Source organism: Xenopus tropicalis, chromosome 7, assembly GCF_000004195.4.
Source record: "Xenopus tropicalis strain Nigerian chromosome 7, UCB_Xtro_10.0, whole genome shotgun sequence".
In the NCBI taxonomy this organism is placed as follows: domain Eukaryota; kingdom Metazoa; phylum Chordata; class Amphibia; order Anura; family Pipidae; genus Xenopus; species Xenopus tropicalis.
The window spans coordinates 7,682,537-7,706,418 of record NC_030683.2 but is presented as its reverse complement, the minus strand read 5'-3'; the positions used below and the strand labels follow the sequence as shown (position 1 = coordinate 7,706,418).

The window sequence follows — 23,882 nt, the reverse complement described above, 5'->3', positions numbered from 1 at the left end:
TCTGCCAACGGACTGCATCAGCAGATTATTGGTCTGTGTATGGGGCTCCACATACATGAGCAGATGTGGATTAGGAAAGTTTAAAGATCCTATCGGGGCAAAGAGTGCATTGCCTTGTTCATCCAGTCCATGGCGCAATGGCCGCATCCCATCAACATGATCCAATCAGATGAATCTCATATCTCAGGTGAAAGATTCTCGTTTGGAAACTGGGCCAAAATAGGGCAAGAAACTTTAGAATACCGGCTATGGTTTACTCGCATTTCACTGTATGGCGAAAGAATTCCAATTTTCCCAAAATGAAGCAATCGTGGCCTTGTCCCTCAACATCAAAACAGGAGAAAACCCACAAAGGTCACCGTAATAATAATTTAAAAACAATTTACTTTATTTAAGCAACATCTCTATTGCCTTACGCGTTTTGTGCTCCAAGACCATAAGGCAATAGATAAGTTGCTTAAAACAAGTAAATGGACCTGGAGCGCGTTCTACTTTTGGTGAGTTGATGTTTGAGCTGGACATGGTGATATTTATTATATATAATAGTGACCCTGCCTTACATGAACCGGAAGCCTGCAGGTTATACCATCTGGGCAGTGTCCCCACGTGGACTTAACGAAAATCTTGGACTTTCGTCTGATATTAAACCGCCTTTTAGCTTTATCCGCTGTATAATATTCCTCTGTTATCTATCTATGAATATATGTTTTATTACTATTGTCCAATACCTGTGTGCGTGTGTCTTAGTGACCATGTCCGAATTATCTAAATATACAGCAGTTGTAAACAATGACATTAGCCGGATGTAGATTGGATACCAGTGCGTCTTGCTTAATGACAAAGAAAAATCTACTATTTTGTGTGTGAGCTGCTGTCACGATCGGTAACCCAAAACCCAGAACAATCGCCAAGGGCCCGGTCACGGCTCACGCTTCTGCCTATAACAGCCACCTTTGGCTTCGGGTGGAGCCCTCCGCTACTCGGGTGCCGCCAGGTCTTACAGTGAGAGGACCAAGGCAAAGGTTCTGGGCAAGCAAGGGTACCAGATCGTTAGAGAAGGACTGGAGGAGATTACTGGGTCGGTGTCAGGCAGGCCGGGTCAGAACCGGAACAGGAGCGCAGTACAGAATCAGGATCCAGAAGTCACACAGGCAAGGGGTCAGTCCAGGCGGAGTTCACTCGGAGTCAGGATACAGGCAGGGGTCAGACCCAAATACACAACTAACCCTACCTACATGTATATACACGGGTTACACAGCAGGGAACCAGGATCTGTCAGCTCATATAGAGCAGTGGTAATGATACTGCCCAGCAGCCTGCAGGTCTCCGGTTCAATTCCAGGCAGGATTTTACACAGCCGATATATAGCATATAAGTAAAACACTACAGTTATTGTTTATCTGCAAAAACTACAAATTCCCCCCTAACCCAAATGTGGAAAAAAATGGAGGGGCTTCTCCAAAAAGGTCATCAATTCAGTTGCTGTATTACACTGCCTGTTACAGATGTGCCCTACGGAATTTCCCATGGGATAAATATTATATGGTGCGCAATGGTATAATAATGGCAAAATTGGCTGCACTATAGATCTGCCATTTGTTATTGGCACAAACCCATAACGGGCAGTTTATCTGCTCATGTGGTTGAGGGGTGGAGGAGAAGTTGAGGGGCAGAGGGGAAGTTTTATGACTTTTCCAAAAATCACCTCAAAACTTCCCTTATGCAGCATCTTATCTCCTACAGGCCGTTAGGCAGCCATATAAACCCCCTAAATATGAACCCCAGAGGCTACTGAACAGTTCCATGCCCACTGTACATAGGTTTATCAAGGAAGTGCTAAAGTGAAAGCGGCTTCATATAGGCAAAAGGAATGTTCAGTACAAGCCCCATTCATTGGCTCATGTTGAACAGGGCTGCAGTCTGTCTATCTCTCCCACCCACAAAGGGGAGAACCAGGGGGAAAAGAAGCCTATGGGCAGGGCCGGAACTAGGGGAAGGCACAAGGGGCACGTGCCTAGGGGGCAACACTTGGGGGGCACAACACAAACCCTTTCTGCCTAGTTACCCCTAGTTCTGGCCCTTCTTTACCTCCAGAGGCTCCAGAGAAAACTTCTGCTCCCTACCAGGGAAAGGCGGGGGCAGGGCAAGACAGATTTCTGGAACTCCCCCGAACTCGCCTCTCCCCGAGTCCCGGGGGGAATTCTTCCTCAGGCGGCGCTTTGCTTTGGAGTGAAGTCTGGCTTCAGTAATAGAAGATTCTGCCACATTTCCATTTTCTTCATATTTGTTTTGCTCTGCTCCACTTAGTTCAGAATCAGACTCTATTAAAAAAATAAAAGGGTTTTATATGGTTATTTAGTTATTTTAGTGCCCTAAGCCAGCAAACAGTGGAGTTCATAGTGTTTCCCTTGTGTAGCCAGTATGAATGGGCCAGACTCATTGTCATGAATCTGCACTGCAAGCAAAGCCTATTGTATATATGCCTCCCAAAACTAACAGCATACACCAACTAGCGCTATTCAGCTTAAGGTACACACATCCATCAGTATGCCTGCCCACTGACCTTATATCCAACAATATGCATAGCCGGCATACCTACCCGTGCAACCAGAGCCATCAGTATGTGTAGTATATATGCCCAGTGCACCCAGAGCCAACAGTATGTGTAGTATATATGCCCAGTGCACCCAGAGCCAACAGTATGTGTAGTATATATGCCCAGTGCACCCAGAGCCAACAGTATGTGTAGTGTATATGCCCATTGCACCCAGAGCCATCAGTATGTGTAGTATATATGCCTATTGCACCCAGAGCCATCAGTATGTGTAGTATATATGCCCATTGCACCCAGAGCCAACAGTATGTGTAGTATATATGCCCAGTGCACCCAGAGCCAACAGTATGTGTAGTATATATGCCCAGTGCACCCAGAGCCAACAGTATGTGTAGTATATAAGCCCATTGCACCCAGAGCCAACAGTATGTGTAGTATATATGCCCAGTGCACCCAGAGCCAACAGTATGTGTAGTGTATAAGCCCATTGCACCCAGAGCCAACAGTATGTGTAGTATATAAGCCCAGTGCACCCAGAGCCAACAGTATGTGTAGTATATAAGCCCATTGCACCCAGAGCCAACAGTATGTGTAGTATATATGCCCAGTGCACCCAGAGCCAACAGTATGTGTAGTATATATGCCCAGTGCACCCAGAGCCAACAGTATGTGTAGTATATATGCCCATTGCACCCAGAGCCAACAGTATGTGTAGTATATATGCCCAGTGCACCCAGAGCCAACAGTATGTGTAGTATATATGCCCAGTGCACCCAGAGCCAACAGTATGTGTAGTATATAAGCCCATTGCACCCAGAGCCAACAGTATGTGTAGTATATAAGCCCAGTGCACCCAGAGCCAACAGTATGTGTAGTATATAAGCCCATTGCACCCAGAGCCAACAGTATGTGTAGTATATATGCCCAGTGCACCCAGAGCCAACAGTATGTGTAGTATATATGCCCAGTGCACCCAGAGCCAACAGTATGTGTAGTATATATGCCCATTGCACCCAGAGCCAACAGTATGTGTAGTATATATGCCCATTGCACCCAGAGCCAACAGTATGTGTAGTATATATGCCCAGTGCACCCAGAGCCAACAGTATGTGTAGTATATAAGCCCATTGCACCCAGAGCCAACAGTATGTGTAGTATATAAGCCCAGTGCACCCAGAGCCAACAGTATGTGTAGTATATATGCCCAGTGCACCCAGAGCCAACAGTATGTGTAGTATATATGCCCATTGCACCCAGAGCCAACAGTATGTGTAGTATATATGCCCATTGCACCCAGAGCCAACAGTATGTGTAGTATATAAGCCCAGGGTACCCAGAGCCAACAGTATGTGTAGTATATATGCCCAGTGCACCCAGAGCCAACAGTATGTGTAGTATATATGCCCAGTGACCGCAGAGCCAACAGTATGTGTAGTATATATGCCCAGTGACCGCAGAGCCAACAGTATGTGTAGTATATATGCCCAGTGCACCCAGAGCCAACAGTATGTGTAGTATATATGCCCAGTGCACCCAGAGCCAACAGTATGTGTAGTATATATGCCCATTGCACCCAGAGCCAACAGTATGTGTAGTATATAAGCCCAGTGAACCCAGAGCCAACAGTATGTGTAGTATATAAGCCCAGGGTACCCAGAGCCAACAGTATGTGTAGTATATATGCCCAGTGCACCCAGAGCCAACAGTATGTGTAGTATATAAGCCCAGTGCACCCAGAGCCAACAGTATGTGTAGTATATATGCCCAGTGACCGCAGAGCCAACAGTATGTGTAGTATATATGCCCAGTGACCGCAGAGCCAACAGTAACATAGTAAGTTGGGTTGAAAAAAGACATACGTCCATCAAGTTCAAAATGTATGTGTAGTATATATGCCCAGTGCACCCAGAGCCAACAGTATGTGTAGTATATATGCCCAGTGCACCCAGAGCCAACAGTATGTGTAGTATATATGCCCATTGCACCCAGAGCCAACAGTATGTGTAGTATATAAGCCCAGTGAACCCAGACAGGGCTGCCATCAGAAATCACGGGGCCCCTCACAACAACATTTTCTGGGCCCCCCTCCCACCAGTACAAAGGACTCACAGACATGAGACATTGGTAGCCAGCAGGGCCCCCCTAATACGTGGTAGCCAGCAGTGCCCCCCTCTAGTACATTGGTAGCAAGCAGGGCCCCTAATACATGGTAGACAACAGGCCCCCCCCAGTACATTAGTAGCCAGCAGTGCCCCCCCAGTACATTGGTAGCAAGCACAGCCCCCCCTAGTACATTGGTAGCCAGCAGTGCCCCCCCAGTACATTGGTAGCCAGCAGTGCCCCCCTAGTACATTGGTAGCCAGCAGGGCCCCCCCCTAGTACATTGGTAGCCAGCAGGCCCCCCCCCTAGTACATTGGTAGCCAGCAGGGCCCCCCCTAGTACATTGGTAGCCAGCAGTGCCCCCCCAGTACATTGGTAGCCAGCAGGGCCCCCCTAATGCATTGGTAGCCAGCAGTGCCCCCCCAGTACATTGGTAGCCAGCAGTGCCCCCCCCAGTACATTGGTAGCCAGCAGGGCCCCCCTAATGCATTGGTAGCCAGCAGTGCCCCCCCCCCAGTACATTGGTAGCCAGCAGTGCCCCCCCCAGTACATTGGTAGCCAGCAGGGCCCCCCCCAGTACATTGGTAGCCAGCAGGGCCCCCCCCAGTACATTGGTAGCCAGCAGGGCCCCCCCCAGTACATTGGTAGCCAGCACAGCCCTTGCGTCTAGTTCGGCAGCGGCGGCATCTTCAGCGGCGGCATCTTCAGCGGCGGCGAGGCCCTTCCCTGCCGACACCTCTTCCCTTCTGACTGCCGGCAGAACACAGGCCCTTTTATAAGGTTGCGCCCCGTGCGTACTGACGTGATGTACGCACGGGGCGCGACCAATAGGATCCCCCGCTGACCACCAATGACAGGGCCCGGAACTGATTAAAGGGGGCCCGAGCTACTAAGAAAACTTTAGCACGGCCGGGCCCCCTTTTAAAGTTAAAATCGGCCGGGCCCGGGACGACTGTACCCCCTGTGCCCCCCTGATGGCGGCCCTGAACCCAGAGCCAACAGTATGTGTAGTATATAAGCCCAGGGTACCCAGAGCCAACAGTATGTGTAGTATATAAGCCAAGTGCACCCAGAGCCAACAGTATGTGTACTATATATGCCCAGTGCACCCAGAGCCAACAGTATGTGTAGTATATAAGCCCAGTGCACCCAGAGCCAACAGTATGTGTAGTATATATGCCCAGTGCACCCAGAGCCAACAGTATGTGTAGTATATAAGCCCAGGGTACCCAGAGCCAACAGTATGTGTAGTATATAAGCCAAGTGCACCCAGAGCCAACAGTATGTGTACTATATATGCCCAGTGCACCCAGAGCCAACAGTATGTGTAGTATATAAGCCCAGTGCACCCAGAGCCAACAGTATGTGTAGTATATATGCCCAGTGCACCCAGAGCCAACAGTATGTGTAGTATATAAGCCCAGTGCACCCAGAGCCAACAGTATGTGTAGTATATATGCCCAGTGAACCCAGAGCCAACAGTATGTGTAGTATATATGCCCAGGGTACCCAGAGCCAACAGTATGTGTAGTATATATGCCCAGGGTACCCAGAGCCAACAGTATGTGTAGTATATAAGCCCAGTGCACCATCAATATGCCCATTTACCTTATCCAAATGCAGTAGTATGCATGGTAAATGCACCCCCATCCAACAATATGAATGGTTGAGCTGCCAGTGTACCCAGGACCAGTGGAACGCATGCTAGTGCAGCCTGCCTCACCAGTATTCAGACTAGTGTAACCAATTCTATCAGGACACATTCTTGGTGTACCCAGATGTATTTCCAAGTTTAGCCACAGCAAACGTTATTCTTGCCCACAGGCAAAAGCCAGTACTATGCGTGCCACCAGTGCTAATTTCCCTTGCTGAGGGCTGGTGAATTGCCTATATAAAAGCCTGTCTCTAAACAAAGCAGCTTAAACAGAAAATAAAATATAGGGGCCCTTTAGGGGGGTGCTCACCTAACAGCTATAATGTCACAATGGTGTAGGAAGCCAATGCAACCATGAATAAATGAGTTCTGATCAGCCAGCCACAAAGAATCTGGTTGCAATGGTTAGGCCTCCAGAATAAACATAACACTGAACTTGCCCTTTAACGGGCTAATTGTATAAATACTTACCTACATTAGCTACATTAGCATTTCTGTCACTTGGTGTCTCTATTCCCATTGTGTTTGATACACCCGTGGGATATAAATGTGTTCTCCTTGAGATTCAGCCGAGAGAGAAGGGAAGAAGAGAAGAAATGTTACAATGAGGTGAAAGGTTCCATAATTTATACAAAGAAGGATTCTTACACGTACAGGAATACTGTAAAGCATTTAGCCAGTGAGAACTTCCCCAGCCTTGTAGGCAACAATGAATAATATATGATGCTGGTTGCATTTTAGGCTAAAAATGAAATGTGTGTCTGTGTTTCAAATGAGGGGTGGGCGTGTCCTAACGGCTCCTGCCAGAATCATAGCACTGAAGTCACACAGACAGACTTCAGTTCCCTATCAGGTCAGTCTAGCAGCGGATTGGTTCCTGTCCTACAGTGCCGCCGGCCCCCATCAAAACTGAATTGTAAGAGTTCAGCGCTAACAGTTCCCTGCCCTGGTACAACTGGATTTTGACCAGTGTAACTTGGCCCTTGGGAGTTTCTTTAAAGCTGCAAGACCAAAAAAAAAACCAGACTCCCAAAGCAACAAGTAAACTTTCATTATATTATAGAATGGAAATTCCAAGGAACTTTTCAATTGGTCTTCATTATTTATTTGTTTGTTATAGTTTTTTAATTATTTGTCGCCTTCTTCTTCCAAGTCTTTGCAATTTTCAAATGGGGGTCACTGACCCCGGCAGCAAAAAACTATTGCTCTGTGAGGCTCCAGTTTTGTTATTATTACTTGTTGTAACTTTCTTTGCTATCAGCCCCTCCCCTATTCATATTTCAGCCTCTCTTCCAAACCAATTCCTGGCTGCTAAGGTAACTTGGACCCTAGCAACCAAATAGCTGCTGAAACTCCAAACTGGAGAGCTGCTGAACTGAAAATGACAAAAAAAAAAAAATATTACAAATAATAAAAAATAAAGACCAATTGCAAATTGTCTCAGAATGTCACTCTCTACATCACACTAAAAGTTAACTCAAAGGTGGGCATCCCCTTTAAGCTGTTGCTGGACACGGGGGCACCCCATGGGTTCCCAGTTTATCTTTTTAAGAAGATCCATCATTTTGAATGTAACGTTCATGTATCATAACTTACACTTTTGTAACCAGGTAAAGTGCAAAGGAACAATCAGGTATTTGTTGTTTTATTTTTGCTGCTGTGACAAACACAAAGGCAACATAACATGGCGGCAATCACACAATGCAGTGCTCTCTTAAGGTCCCCATACACCATGAGATCCCACTTACGGGTGGGCGATATTGGGAGAATCCAAGGTCATTCGATTGTTTGGCCCAATTATAATGACGGGCATAGGTAAAGTCAGTCCGGGGGCCGCACCAACGAGCCGATGGGGTCGGAAGTGCCCATACACTGGCCCATTAGCTGCCCAATCGCTCCAAGGGACCCATATCGGAGGCTACTATCGGCCCGTGTATGGGGACCTTTAGATATCCCTTTCCCTGCCGCTCACTACATCAAACCATCAACACTACATTACTTTAGCCCATGCTAGAGCGGCTACACACCGGCGCCAACGTATCCCAAGCATCTGTACAATGAGTGATGCACAACAGAGACACGGCTGAACTATTTCACACACAATATAAAAGGCAGGGAGGAACATGCAGTGTATCACATACGGAAATACTACATAAAGCTTATATTTCTAAGCCAGGCAGCTCTATAAACTGATGGGTTTGTAACATACATGGCTTCCCATGACAATATTCCCTTTAAACACGAGCCAGTGATCTGGAAGGTGCTACTGACACAGCATGTTCGCGGCAGGAAATTAATGTTAAGTTCATAAAACACATATCTCAATCTATGAGCAAAATTGAATAAAACATGGGAAAAAGAAAGATGAAACCACCGGTGCAATTTGTATGAATGTTTATAACAATATAACAATGTTGTGCCTATTAAAGGCTTGCAACTGCCCATTCCCCCTGCCCCCCACATACATACCCACTGCCCCCCCTTCCAACACAGGAGACATGTCCCCCCCTCACCCAACAAAAGCCCCCTACTGTCACCCTCATACAGAGGATGGGGGAATGGGCCCCTAGGGCGAGGGTTGCCGCCTGGAGAGTAATTACTGGCTTGACCAGTAAAAGCAATGCTTTACCCCAATGGGATTAATAGAAAAATTAGATTAACATATAGGAAGGCCGGTATTTATTTTTTACCTAGGCCCACTCTCACAGCAATTCCATACAGAGTGCTAATGGTATAGGAGGAGGCAATGGCACTCTGGTAGCCCAGTTGCACCCTAAGGAGACACAGCACCCTAGCCCCATGACTTGTAGAAGAATACGCGCCCCCCAACAACATTGAATCAGGATTGGTCCTTAATGTCACCCAACATGCAGGAGACATGGCCAGGAACCCCCAAATCCACTGCCACATAGAAATATGGCACATCCCCAGCCCCTCCCCCACCCATGCACAGGGTAGGACACTCCCCCTCCTTATCCAATGGAGAAAAGACACTCTGCCCCCCCATACACCCCCAAAAGCAGGACACTCGCCCTAACCCCCACATGTAGGACACACCTCTAGCTACATGCCACACCCCTTACCCTGCCCAACATGAGACAGGACCCTCCCTCCAATTAGAATAGACACTCTCCCTTACCCCTATAGGTGGGAGAGGCCACACCCCCTCCAGAATATAGGCCTCTCCCCCGCCCTCATACAGAGTACAAACCACAACTCTGCCACCGACAGGACAGGGGCAATTCACAGAGTAACCAACCCCCCCCGCCCCCCAACACTATACTGAACCCTTCCTCCCCGCATACAGGGGGCAGGATACACACCCCCAGTACCCAAACTTTTAAAAGTGAAGATTTGTTTCTCTTGTGCTTTTTAATTACAAGTTAATAACAATGTCCTGCTCCTACACACACAGGCCCCCACCACACAAACACACACAAGCCGGACCGCTCTTCCCACCCCTTTTCCCATAAGCAGCAAATATGGCACTAAACTCTCCATGGCGCACACACGGGAGCCACCGACCCTCCCCAGAGACATCACCTGACATTACCCCCCCAGCCCAATAAATGTGGAACCTTACAGCCCCCCTGGCATTCCCAGTACCCAGAGGCACCTTACAGCCCCCCTGGCATTCCCAGTACCCAGAGGCACAAAAAGCCCCCCCCAGCCCAATAAATAGTGACTGTCTGTGGCACCTTACAGCCCCCCTGGCATTCCCAGTACCCAGAGGCACAAATAGCCCCCCCCCAGCCCAATAAATAGTGACTGTCTGTGGCACCTTACAGCCCCCAGGCATTCCCAGTACCCAGAGGCACAAACAGCCCCCCCAGCCCAATAAATAGTGACTGTGGCACCTTACAGCCCCCCTGGCATTCCCAATACCCAGAGGCACAAACAGCCCCCCCCAGCCCAATAAATAGTGACTGTCTGTGGCACCTTACAGCCCCCCTGGCATTCCCAGTACCCAGAGGCACAAACAGCCCCCCCCCCAGCCCAATAAATAGTGACTGTCTGTGGCACCTTACAGCCCCCCTGGCATTCCCAGTACCCAGAGGCACAAATAGCCCCCCCCCCCCAGCCCAATAAATAGTGACTGTCTGTGGCACCTTACAGCCCCCCTGGCATTCCCAGTACCCAGAGGCACAAACAGCCCCCCCCCCAGCCCAATAAATAGTGACTGTCTGTGGCACCTTACAGTCCCCCTGGCATTCCCAGTACCCAGAGGCACAAATAGCCCCCCCCCCCAGCCCAATAAATAGTGACTGTCTGTGGCACCTTACAGCCCCCCGGGCATTCCCAGTACCCAGAGGCACAAACAGCCCCCCCAGCCCAATAAATAGTGAGTGTCTGTGGCACCTTACAGCCCCCCTGGCATTCCCAGTACCCAGAGGCACAAACAGCCCCCCCCCCGCCCAATAAATAGTAACTGTCTGTGGCACCTTACAGCCCCCCTGGCATTCCCAGTACCCAGAGGCACAAACAGCCCCCCAGCCCAATAAATAGTGACTGTCTGTGGCACCTTACAGCCCCCCTGGCATTCCCAGTACCCAGAGGCACAAACAGCCCCCCCAGCCCAATAAATAGTGACTGTCTGTGGCACCTTACAGCCCCCCTGGCATTCCCAGTACCCAGAGGCACAAACAGCCCCCCCCCAGCCCAATAAATAGTGACTGTCTGTGGCACCTTACAGCCCCCCTGGCATTCCCAGTACCCAGAGGCAAAAACAGCCCCCCCCAGCCCAATAAATAGTAACTGTCTGTGGCACCTTACAGCCCCCCCGGCATTCCCAGTACCCACCCCCCCGACCCTCAAGCATCTCCAACAATCTTATTCTGCTCCTCATCAATCTATTAAATCCCTCATCCCATTCTGCCAGCACCCATGTATCCTTCTGCCGGCACCCATGTATCCTTCTGCCGGCACCCATGTATCCTTCTGCCGGCACCCATGTATCCTTCTGCCGGCACCCATGTATCCTTCTGCCGGCACCCATGTATCCTTCTGCCGGCACCCATGTATCCTTCTGCCGGCACCCATGTATCCTTCTGCCGGCACCCATGTATCCTTCTGCCGGCACCCATTATATCTTTTCCTTCTGTGTCACTCTTGTCTCTCCCCATTATGTTCCTATTCTAACAGCACCTATATTTCCTATATTTCTCCCCAAACTATACATATCACTCATGTACTGTATATCCCTATTATATCTTTTGACTTTCCCCACTCTCTTTTCCCCCAACTCTATATATCTCCCAACTCCATGTTCCCTCTCTAAGCCCCCATCTCTCTCCCACTTTATATACAGCGCTTATGTCTCTCCCCATTATACCCCCTGCCCGTCTCTCCCCATTATACCCCCTGCCCGTCTCTCCCCATTATACCCCCTGCCCGTCTCTCCCCATTATACTCCCCATGTCTCTCCCCATTATACCCCCTGCCCGTCTCTCCCCATTATACCCCCTGCCCGTCTCTCCCCATTATACCCCCTGCCCGTCTCTCCCCATTATACCCCTCGTGTCTCTCCCCATTATACCCCCTGCCCGTCTCTCCCCATTATACCCCCTACCTGTCTCTCCCCATTATACCCCCTGCCCGTCTCTCCCCATTATACCCCCTACCTGTCTCTCCCCATTATACCCCCTGCCCGTCTCTCCCCATTATACCCCCCATGTCTCTCCCCATTATACCCCCTGCCTGTCTCTCCCATTATACCCCCTGCCTGTCTCTCCCCATTATACCCCCTGCCCGTCTCTCCCCATTATACCCCCCATGTCTCTCCCCATTATACCCCCTGCCCGTCTCTCCCCATTATACCCCCCATGTCTCTCCCCATTATACCCCCCATGTCTCTCCCCATTATACCCCCTGCCCGTCTCTCCCCATTATACCCCCTGCCCGTCTCTCCCCATTATACCCCCTGCCCGTCTCTCCCCATTATACCCCCTGCCCGTCTCTCCCCATTATACCCCCTGCCCGTCTCTCCCCATTATACCCCTCGTGTCTCTCCCCATTATACCCCCTGCCCGTCTCTCCCCATTATACCCCTGCCCGTCTCTCCCCATTATACCCCCTGCCCGTCTCTCCCCATTATACCCCCTGCCCGTCTCTCCCCATTATACCCCTGCCCGTCTCTCCCCATTATACCCCCTGCCCGTCTCTCCCCATTATACCCCCTGCCCGTCTCTCCCCATTATACCCCCTGCCCGTCTCTCCCCATTATACCCCCTGCCCGTCTCTCCCCATTATACCCCCCCGCCTGTCTCTCCCCATTATACCCCCCGCCTGTCTCTCCCCATTATACCCCCTGCCTGTCTCTCCCCATTATAACCCCTGCCTGTCTCTCCCCATTATAACCCCTGCCTGTCTCTCCCCATTATACCCCCTGCCTGTCTCTCCCCATTATACCCCCTGCCTGTCTCTCCCCATTATACCCCCTGCCTGTCTCTCCCCCAATATAACTTGTGCGCCCCCCAACATCTCCCAAACTTCCCTCCCAGACTCCTCCCCACGCTGCTCCCTATGCCCCACACTCCCTCCCCCCCATCTATAAACACTGACCCTATATTATATATATACATGCCCATCCGTGATACCCACCCAGTCTCTGTACTGAGCACAATTAAGCAGGAACAGCCCCCTAAGTTTGCTCATAGCCTGTATAGAGAGATACCATATAACTATGGCACATAGGGATTCCCCTGTACTAAGCACAATTCAGCAGGAACAGCCCCCTAAGTTTACTCATAGCCTGTACAGAGAGATACCATATAATTATGGAAGCAAAGGAATTCCCCTGTACTAAGCACAATTCAGCAGGAACCGCCCCCTAAGTTTGCTCATAGCCTGTACAGAGATATACCATAAAACTATGGCACATAGGGATTCCCCTGTACTAAGCACAATTCAGCAGGAACAGCCCCCTAAGTTTGCTCATAGCCTGTACAGAGAGATACAATAAAACTATGGCACATAGGGATTCAGACAGACAGACTTTGGTGGCAAAATGCTCACTTGGGGGGTCTGTTCCATGTGGATCCAGTTGCTCGTTATTAGGAGGGATGAGAGGCATAAAGGGGGTACAGTGCATATTGGGATGAGCCGTATATTGTGTGCTTTAGCCTGCAGCCCCTCTCACCATGATGGTACTGTGCATGATGGGAGTCAGAATGCCACTGGGCACGAGATGTTCAGTCCCTCGATGATCATATCATGAAGCAGAGTAACCGGCAGCCGCTGCAGCGCATCTTTGTGGTGCATCCCTCCCAGCATCCTGAGGGGCACAAATACACATAGGGTTAAATATAGAGAGTTAATATAATGATTAACATTAAACCCGTGCAGCTACACAATGGACACGAGGGGTTACTATGAGCGGAACCGCACCCCTATGCGCAATATCCCTTCTGTTCCCGGAGCCGTGGGGGGAGGCGCAGGCACACGGAGCAGATTTCAGGGCAAAACTGCTACAATATGTGCCGGTATGCAGCAGCGCCATGGCTCTGGGTGCAGCCACATTAGTACCTTCTCTATGAACCAGTACAGCTATAAAGCAAAAGGATTGTTTCAGCATGATCTCAGCAAAGGATATCATGGGATTAAAGGACAAGTACACCCAAAAAATAATGTTTGCCTAATAAAACATTAGATAGCTACAAGGAAGGGGAGTTACAGGGAGAGCTGGGAAGTTGTGGGATCCCCCCCTGAATCAGTGGTACTGGCTGATACATTAGATAGGTACAAGGAAGGGGAGTTACAGGGGGAGCTGGGAAGTTGTGGGATCCCCCCCCTGAATCAGTGGTATTGGCTGATACATTAGATAGGTACAAGGAAGGGGAGTTACAGGGAGAGCTGGGAAGTTGTGGGATCCCCCCCTGAATCAGTGGTACTGGCTGATACATTAGATAGGTACAAGGAAGGGGAGTTACAGGGGGAGCTGGGAAGTTGTGGGATCCCCCCCTGAATCAGTGGTACTGGCTGATACATTAGATAGGTACAAGGAAGGGGAGTTACAGGGGCAGCTGGGAAGTTGTGGGATTCCCCCCCCTGAATCAGTGGTACTGGCTGATACATTAGATAGGTACAAGGAAGGGGAGTTACAGGGGGAGCTGGGAAGTTGTGGGATCCCCCCCTGAATCAGTGGTACTGGCTGATACATTAGATAGGTACAAGGAAGGGGAGTTACAGGGGGAGCTGGGAAGTTGTGGGATCCCCCCCCCCTGAATCAGTGGTACTGGCTGATACATTAGATAGGTACAAGGAAGGGGAGTTACAGGGGCAGCTGGGAAGTTGTGGGATCCCCCCCCCCTGAATCAGTGGTACTGGCTGATACATTAGATAGGTACAAGGAAGGGGAGTTACAGGGGCAGCTGTGAAGTTGTGGGATTCCCCCCCCTGAATCAGTGGTACTGGCTGATACATTAGATAGGTACAAGGAAGGGGAGTTACAGGGGGAGCTGGGAAGTTGTGGGATCCCCCCCGTGAATCAGTGGTACTGGCTGATACATTAGATAGGTACAAGGAAGGGGAGTTACAGGGGCAGCTGGGAAGTTGTGGGATCCCCCCCTGAATCAGTGGTACTGGCTGATACATTAGATAGGTACAAGGAAGGGGAGTTACAGGGGGGCTGGGAAGTTGTGGGATCCCCCCCTGAATCAGTGGTACTGGCTGATACATTAGATAGGTACAAGGAAGGGGAGTTACAGGGGGAGCTGGGAAGTTGTGGGATCCCCCCCTGAATCAGTGGTACTGGCTGATACATTAGATAGGTACAAGGAAGGGGAGTTACAGGGGGAGCTGGGAAGTTGTGGGATCCCCCCCCTGAATCAGTGGTACTGGCTGATACATTAGATAGGTACAAGGAAGGGGAGTTACAGGGGGGGCTGGGAAGTTGTGGGATCCCCCCCCCTGAATCAGTGGTACTGGCTGATACATTAGATAGGTACAAGGAAGGGGAGTTACAGGGGGGCTGGGAAGTTGTGGGATCCCCCCCTGAATCAGTGGTACTGGCAGATACATTAGATAGGTACAAGGAAGGGGAGTTACAGGGGGAGCTGGGAAGTTGTGGGATCCCCCCCTGAATCAGTGGTACTGGCTGATACATTAGATAGGTACAAGGAAGGGGAGTTACAGGGGGGGCTGGGAAGTTGTGGGATCCCCCCCCCTGAATCAGTGGTACTGGCTGATACAACAGTAACAGTTAGGCAGGTATACAGGCATTATGGCTGAACCTGATGGATTTATGTCTTTTTTAAACCTAAAGTATTATGTTACTGTATATCTGTATAATTTCCCCACATATCTCTAAAGAGGATACACTCACAGCTCCCCTTTAGTGTAACTGAATGTCCTTAAAGGAGAAGGAAAATCAAAACTCACTGGGGGGGGGGGGGAGCCGCTTACAGACTGGCACCCTCACCCTCACCCCCAGGGTGCCACCCAGTTACTAACAGGCAGCTGGTTAGAACATTACAGCCACTGGCCACATACGGGGAGAGGAGTTACCATTACGGCATAGGGCTGTGCGTGTTGTTCAAGTTCAGCAACAGCTTTATATCAGCAGCCAGAAGCCCGGGTCCGTGTGTGACTGTACCGTTACATAATATCAAATAAACCCCCACAATTATTTTTTCTTTTTTTAAGTTTTTGTTTAAAATCAGTTCGGTTCCTGTCATTCCATTGGCTGGCAGCTCAGTAGCATTATTATTATACTGAATGTAACCTACCGACTGAACTGAGGGATAAAGTACCCAGGGGAGCAGTGTGGGCCCAGCGCTGTGAGAGTGCCCGCTGCAGCCAGGCAGCCCGCCAAATCCACATGAACGCGCATTGCTCCTGATGGCGCAGTTTCTATTTTCTGTACGCCACTCCCAATAACAAGTTTTGCGAGACCGCGCCCACTGACACGTAACGACGTGCGTGATGACGTCAGGCACAAGGAAGTAGACGCGGCCGGGCAAGATTTTATATAATTATTTGATGCCGCTGTCCCCCCCCCCCAAACAAATAACAGCCGCAGCGCCCAGGTCTCTCCCCAAATCCAGCTTGCCACTCACACCGACCGCTTGTAACCCCAGCGCACAGCAGCCAATCAGAGCGGCTCTCAGGATCAAGCTGTTTAGGATAGCGCCACGCCCATCCGTGCTCCACATTTTCGCCAAGCCAACCAGCGGGGAGCTGGGCGTGGTTATGCGGGAGCCATCCTGGCTGGGCGTGGCCTGTGTGAGGGGGCTCCGGGTCCGAGGCAGGCCTGGCAGGGAGAGGGAAGATGGCGGCGACCGGGGATTCAGTGTTGTATCTAGTGGCGGAGGAGCCGGCCTTGAGACTAATTCTGGCCATATTCCTTGGTACGGGGGGGAGAGGAAAGGAGTGTGGGGCATAGGGAGCAGCGTGGGGAGGAGTCTGGGAGGGAAGTTTGGGAGACAGGTGGGGGCGCACAAGTTATATTGGGGGAGAGACATGGGGGGTATAATGGGGAGAGACAGGCAGGGGGTATAATGGGGAGAGACGGGCAGGGGGTATAATGGGGAGAGACGGGCAGGGGGTATAATGGGGAGAGACGGGCAGGGGGTATAATGGGGAGAGACGGGCAGGGGGTATAATGGGGAGAGACGGGCAGGGGGTATAATGGGGAGAGACGGGCAGGGGGTATAATGGGGAGAGACGGGCAGGGGGTATAATGGGGAGAGACGGGCAGGGGGTATAATGGGGAGAGACGGGCAGGGGGTATAATGGGGAGAGACGGGCAGGGGGTATAATGGGGAGAGACAGGCAGGGGGTATAATGGGGAGAGACATGGGGGGTATAATGGGGAGAGACGGGCAGGGGGTATAATGGGGAGAGACAGGCAGGGGGTATAATGGGGAGAGACAGGCAGGGGGTATAATGGGGGAGACAGGCAGGGGGTATAATGGGGAGAGACGGGCAGGGGGTATAATGGGGAGAGACAGGCAGGGGTATAATGGGGAGAGACATGGGGGGTATAATGGGGAGAGACAGGCAGGGGGTATAATGGGGAGAGACATGGGGGGTATAATGGGGAGAGACAGCAGGGGTATAATGGGGAGAGACAGGCAGGGGGTATAATGGGGAGAGACATGGGGGGTATAATGGGGAGAGACATGGGGGGTATAATGGGGAGAGACAGGCAGGGGGTATAATGGGGAGAGACAGGCAGGGGGTATAATGGGGAGAGACATGGGGGGTATAATGGGGAGAGACATGGGGGGGTATAATGGGGAGAGACGGGCAGGGGGTATAATGGGGAGAGACATGGGGGGTATAATGGGGAGAGACGGGCAGGGGGTATAATGGGGAGAGACATGGGGGGTATAATGGGGAGAGACGGGCAGGGGGTATAATGGGGAGAGACGGGCAGGAGGTATAATGGGGAGAGACGGGCAGGAGGTATAATGGGGAGAGACTGGGGGGGTATAATGGGGAGAGACGGGCAGGAGGTATAATGGGGAGAGACGGGCAGGAGGTATAATGGGGAGAGACGGGCAGGGGGTATAATGGGGAAAGACGGGCAGGGGTTATAATGGGGAGAGACGGGCAGGGGGTATAATGGGGAGAGACGGGCAGGGGGTTTAATGGGGAGAGACGGGCAGGGGGTTTAATGGGGAGATACAGGCAGGGGGTATAATGGGGAGAGACAGGCAGGGGGTATAATGGGGAGAGACATGGGGGGTATAATGGGGAGAGACAGGCAGGGGGTATAATGGGGAGAGACAGGCAGGGGTTATAATGGGGAGAGACGGGCAGGGGGTATAATGGGGAGAGACGGGCAGGGGGTATAATGGGGAGAGACGGGCAGGGGGTATAATGGGGAGAGACAGGCAGGGGTATAATGGGGAGAGACATGGGGGGTATAATGGGGAGAGACATGGGGGGGTATAATGGGGTATAATGGGGAGAGACAGGCAGGGGGTATAATGGGGAGAGACATGGGCGGTATAATGGGGAGAGACAGGCGGGGGGTATAATGGGGAGAGACGGGCATGGGATATAATGGGGAGAGACGGGCAGGGGGTATAATGGGGAGAGACATGGGGGTATAATGGGGAGAGACGGGCAGGGGTATAATGGGGAGAGACGGGCAGGGGGTATAATGGGGAGAGACGGGCAGGGGGTATAATGGGGAGAGACGGGCATGGGGTATAATGGGGAGAGACGGGCATGGGGTATAATGGGGAGAGACGGGCATGGGATATAATGGGGAGAGACGGGCAGGGGGTATAATGGGGAGAGACGGGCAGGGGGTATAATGGGGAGAGACGGGCGGGGGGTATAATGGGGAGAGACGGGCGGGGGGTATAATGGGGAGAGACAGGCGGGGGGTATAATGGGGAGAAATCGAAAAAAGCAATGGCACTCAAGAGCTACAAGCGGGACTAGCCCTCTAAATACTTTATTGCGGAAATGCAACGTTTCGGGGCAACATAACCCCTTTGTCAAGTAAAGTCTTTCGTCTATACTTGTGGTATAATGGGGAGAGACATGGGGGGTATAATGGGGAGAGACGGGCAGGGGGTATAATGGGGAGAGACGGGCATGGGGTATAATGGGGAGAGACGGGCAGGGGGTATAATGGGGAGAGACGGGCGGGGGGTATAATGGGGAGAGACGGGCGGGGGTATAATGGGGAGAGACAGGCGGGGGGTATAATGGGGAGAAATCGAAAAAAAGCAATGGCACTCAAGAGCTACAAGCGGGACTAGCCCTCTAAATACTTTATTGCGGAAATGCAACGTTTCGGGGCAACATAACCCCTTTGTCAAGTAAAGTCTTTCGTCTATACTTGGGTATAATGGGGAGAGACATGGGGGGTATAATGGGGAGAGACGGGCATGGGGTATAATGGGGAGAGACGGGCAGGGGGTATAATGGGGAGAGACGGGCAGGGGGTATAATGGGGAGAGACGGGCAGGGGGTATAATGGGGAGAGACGGGCAGGGGGTAATAATGGGGAGAGACGGGCAGGGGGTATAATGGGGAGAGACGGGCATGGGGTATAATGGGGAGAGACGGGGCATGGGATATAATGGGGAGAGACGGGCAGGGGGTATAATGGGGAGAGACGGGCAGGGGGTATAATGGGGAGAGACGGGCAGGGGGTAATAATGGGGAGAGACGGGCAGGGGGTATAATGGGGAGAGACGGGCAGGGGGTATAATGGGGAGAGACGGGCAGGGGGTATAATGGGGAGAGACGGGCAGGGGGTATAATGGGGAGAGACAGGCGGGGGGTATAATGGGGAGAGACATGGGGGGTATAATGGGGAGAGACATATATAATGGGTGCTGGCAGAAGGATACATGGGTGCTGGCAGAATGGGATGAGTGTGTGCTCTGATCTTGTACCCACTACATACATACATACAGACAGACAGACAGACAGACAGACAGATAGATACAGACAGATAGTTTAATAAACAGACAGACAGTACACAGCACCCAGTATCTGTACCTTAGCAATGTATCCCAGTGCCCCCCAGTGCCCTGCCCAGGCACCCCAGACCTGCTGGGCAATTGTGTGATTCTCTTGAGATCCATTTGCCCCTCTGTACCCCCAAGTGTGGGCACAAACACCCCAGAGCCCCTTAGGGTGTCAGACGTGGGCCTGCAGCACCGGCTAAATAAAGTCCCACAGAGTTCTGTGCCCCAATTCCCATGGTACCGAGTCTGCCATAAACATACAAACACTCCTTTACCTTGTATTAAATGTCTTTATTAGCAACATCCCTCTGTGCAGCCCAGTCATATCAGTATCATCCCCCAACCCCCCCATCCATAGAGCCCCCGGGGGGTGTTTGGGCTCAGGGTACCGGGCCGGTACTGATTATATAAACACATACTGACAGGGACTGCTTCTGGGATGGGGACAATGACACAAGAACCGACTCTTGGGTGGGGTAGGGGTTAATGCTCACAGTCTGTGCTCTGAATGGAGAAATGGGACTTTACAGAGCTCTGCTCCAATGGGCATGCACTGGGGTATCAGGTGCAAAAGTTTAACCCCTTAATGACCCACCGTGCAGTTCCACTTGCGCCTCCCCGGGCTTCCCAGAACCCCCTGCGTCTCTCAGCCTGTGCCACTTAACCCTTGGAACGCTATAGATTTACTGATTGCTGTATTTCCCTACTGTTACTGTATTGTAATATGAACACATAAATAATACATACATATGCGCTACCTGTATGGCTACCTGTATGGCTTCCTGTATGGCTTCCTGTATGGCTTCCTGTATGGCTACCTGTATGGCTTCCTGTACCTGATACCCCCCATTTCTCCTGGCATTAATATAAAAGGAACCCTCCCATCACAGCTTGGGGCAGGCACTTTGCCCAAAATGCACATTTTAGTGTTTCTAGGCTGAAAACTGCTAGTCAGGGGGGGGGGTTCCATTCCCAGGAATGCCAGGACCCAAGGGCGGAATTGGAACTTGGCCGCCATATTAGCTGGAACCCTAAAGCGTCAGACTAAGTGGCGCAAATAAAAATGTACAAATCCTGCGCCAACGGCACAAATACACACAAGGGATTATATACAGTTTGTGGGGCAAATGTACAGTCGGACCGGTACCGACCCAGGGAACCCGTAAGGGTAGAACAGGGAATAAACAGCGGGACCCTGGGTGAGTCTGATTGGCTCTCGTGGCGTCTGGGACCGGAACCTTCAGAGCCCAAGGAGCTCAAACACGTCCCGTAGATCCTCCATGTCGTACGGCGGCTGCAATAGAAAGTGTGGCCTTTACCAAATTATACTGAATTCCACCCAAACGAAGGGGAGAGGAATGAATGAAACTGGTTTCCTTTTAGTTTGATCCCTTGTAGCTCCTGGGCCCCCAGCTAAATCCCTGTAGGGCCCCCAGCTAAATCCCTGTAGGGCCCCCAGCTAAATCCCTGTAGGGCCCCATTACACTTAGGGAATATATATATAATATACATATATATATATAGGGCTCATAGGGCTCCTTATAGCTTCAGGGCCCCCAGCACCCAGGGGATCCACCATTGTACCCCTGTTCCTTCCCATGATTCCTTGTGCTTTATATTAGATATATTTACATTATATTAGATATATCTATATGGGCCCCCCCGTGCGTTACCTGCAATATGCGCCGGAGTTTCCGCGCCAGCCGGACCAAGTTCTCGTGCAGTCCGTCCCAAGCTTCAAAGCGCCGCTCCCGGCTCCCCACAAAGGTGTTCCAGCAGTAGAAATAATCTGTCCGGGGAGTGAGATGTTACACGGAGAAATGGCGTTTATCCCTACAACTCCCAGCAACCTTTGCGTGACTATTGGGAGAAGCATTCGGCCTCTTTAGGGTATAAGGGAAATTCAGTTCATTGTGCCAAAAGCTGTCAGTGGGGCTCACCGGGCAAATACGGCAATGGGCAGTAACCCACGGCAACCAAATTCTTGCATTCATTGCTCTACCGGACTTGAGGGTGAAGGGGCCCCACACTGCCTAAGCCTCCCTGACCGGCTTCACAGGGGGCTATGAGTTGGACTCACACTGTTCCTTTACTGTATAACTAAAAATAACCCATTAGCTCCTTAATAAGAATTTTATACCTATGCGGATATTGTTTTGGCCACTAGATGGCGACACAGTATGTATAATAATTATATGTAGATTTTTTTATTGACCACTAGATGGATATACTACGTATATTAAGTATATGTATTATTGACCACTAGATGGAGACATACTACGTATTTTAGTTATATGTAGATATTTTATTAGGCCACTAGATGGCGACATAATACAAACTTTAGTTATATATAGATATTTTATTTATATCTCGTAGTTATATGTAAATATTTGCTAGCCACTAGATGGCGATATTATAGGCATTTTAGTTATAAGAAAATAAAAAAGCATTGTGAAAATCCAAAACTGTTTGGAAAAAGCGTGTCTGTAAGCATTTGCCTACCCCTGCCAAGCTGTGGAAAACTATTAACTATAACAATCGGGGTCTGGAACCCCCCAAAAGACACATTTCATACATGTAAGACACTTGGAATCCCGCATTATGATGATTATGATTTTTCCTTCCAGAATAGTTCCCCTTGTTGCCAGCAGGGGGCGGCTGGGGGCCGTACGGAGAGACCGGCTCTCTATTTGCAGTTGGTTTGGTTTTTATGAGATCTTTGCGTTGCTAGGGCGACTGGTGCAGTTATTATAACTGATATATATATATATAACTGAGTGCCAGTTCCCACATACAGCAGCCCTGGGCTAATGACTTGGATCCCAGTAGAATAGTGGCCCATCCTGGGTCACACAGGGGCTTATGGGGGTACGTACTGATGGGGGTCATCAGCCAACCAGATTTTGAGCTAAGAGCTGAAATCTGATTGGCTCAGGGCTCAAAAGGCACTGTGGGCAGCGCTGCCATACTGATTACATAGTACAATACAGATACTCAGTTTGGTGCCTGTGGGGCCCCTCTAGGGTAAAATTCCTTTTCTATTAATTGCCCTTCAGTGACCCCCCCATACACTGCTTCAACACCCATTCCTCCAGGGCATTTACCCAGCAATAATATCCCCCAGCCATTACTGGTACCCTACTAACTGGCACTGTCCCTGGTACTGGTACCCTACTAACTGGCACTGTCCCTGGTACTGGTACCCTACTAACTGGCACTGGTACTGGTACCCTACTAACTGGTACTGGTACTGGTACCCTACTAACTGGTACTGCCCCTGGTACTGGTACCCTACTAACTGGTACTGGTACCCTACTAACTGGTACTGCCCCTGGTACTGGTACCCTACTAACTGGCACTGTCCCTGGTACTGGTACCCTACTAACTGGCACTGGTACTGGTACCCTACTAACTGGTACTGGTACCCTACTAACTGGCACTGTCCCTGGTACTGGTACCCTACTAACTGGCACTGTCCCTGGTACTGGTACCCTACTAACTGGTACTGTCCCTGGTACTGGTACTCTACTAACTAGTACTGTCCCTGGTACTGGTACCCTACTAACTGGCACTGTCCCTGGTACCTGTACCCTACTAACTGGTACTGCCCCTGTACTGGTACCCTACTAACTGGCACTGTCCCTGGTACTGGTACCCTACTAACTGGCACTGTCCCTGGTACTGGTACCCTACTAACTGGCACTGGTACTGGTACCCTACTAACTGGTACTGGTACCCTACTAACTGGTACTGCCCCTGGTACTGGTACCCTACTAACTGGTACTGGTACCCTACTAACTGGTACTGCCCCTGGTACTGGTATCCTACTAACTGGCACTGTCCCTGGTACTGGTACCCTACTAACTGGCACTGGTACTGGTACCCTACTAACTGGTACTGGTACCCTACTAACTGCACTGTCCCTGGTACTGGTACCCTACTAACTGGTACTGTCCCTGGTACTGGTACTCTACTAACTAGTACTGTCCCTGGTACTGGTACCCTACTAACTGGCACTGTCCCTGGTACCTGTACCCTACTAACTGGTACTGCCCCTGGTACTGGTACCCTACTAACTGGCACTGTCCCTGGTACTGGTACCCTACTAACTGGCACTGTCCCTGGTACTTGTACCCT

General features: G+C 50.7%; 1 long non-coding RNA gene across 2 annotated transcripts; it reads right to left on the bottom strand.

Annotated features, from left to right (window-relative positions):
* Positions 1 to 1,771: 1,771 nt before the first annotated feature.
* On the bottom strand, positions 1,772 to 16,452 carry LOC116412058. Of its 2 annotated transcripts, none has more exons than XR_004223506.1 (4): positions 16,365 to 16,452; positions 13,448 to 13,582; positions 6,781 to 6,866; positions 1,772 to 2,321 (listed from the first exon to the last, which is right to left on the bottom strand). It is a non-coding gene; the product is annotated as an uncharacterized LOC116412058 (long non-coding RNA). The 2 variants fall into 2 exon arrangements; XR_004223505.1 differs by lacking the exon at positions 16,365 to 16,452 and adding an exon at positions 16,035 to 16,256.
* Between the last annotated feature and the right edge of the window lie 7,430 nt (positions 16,453 to 23,882).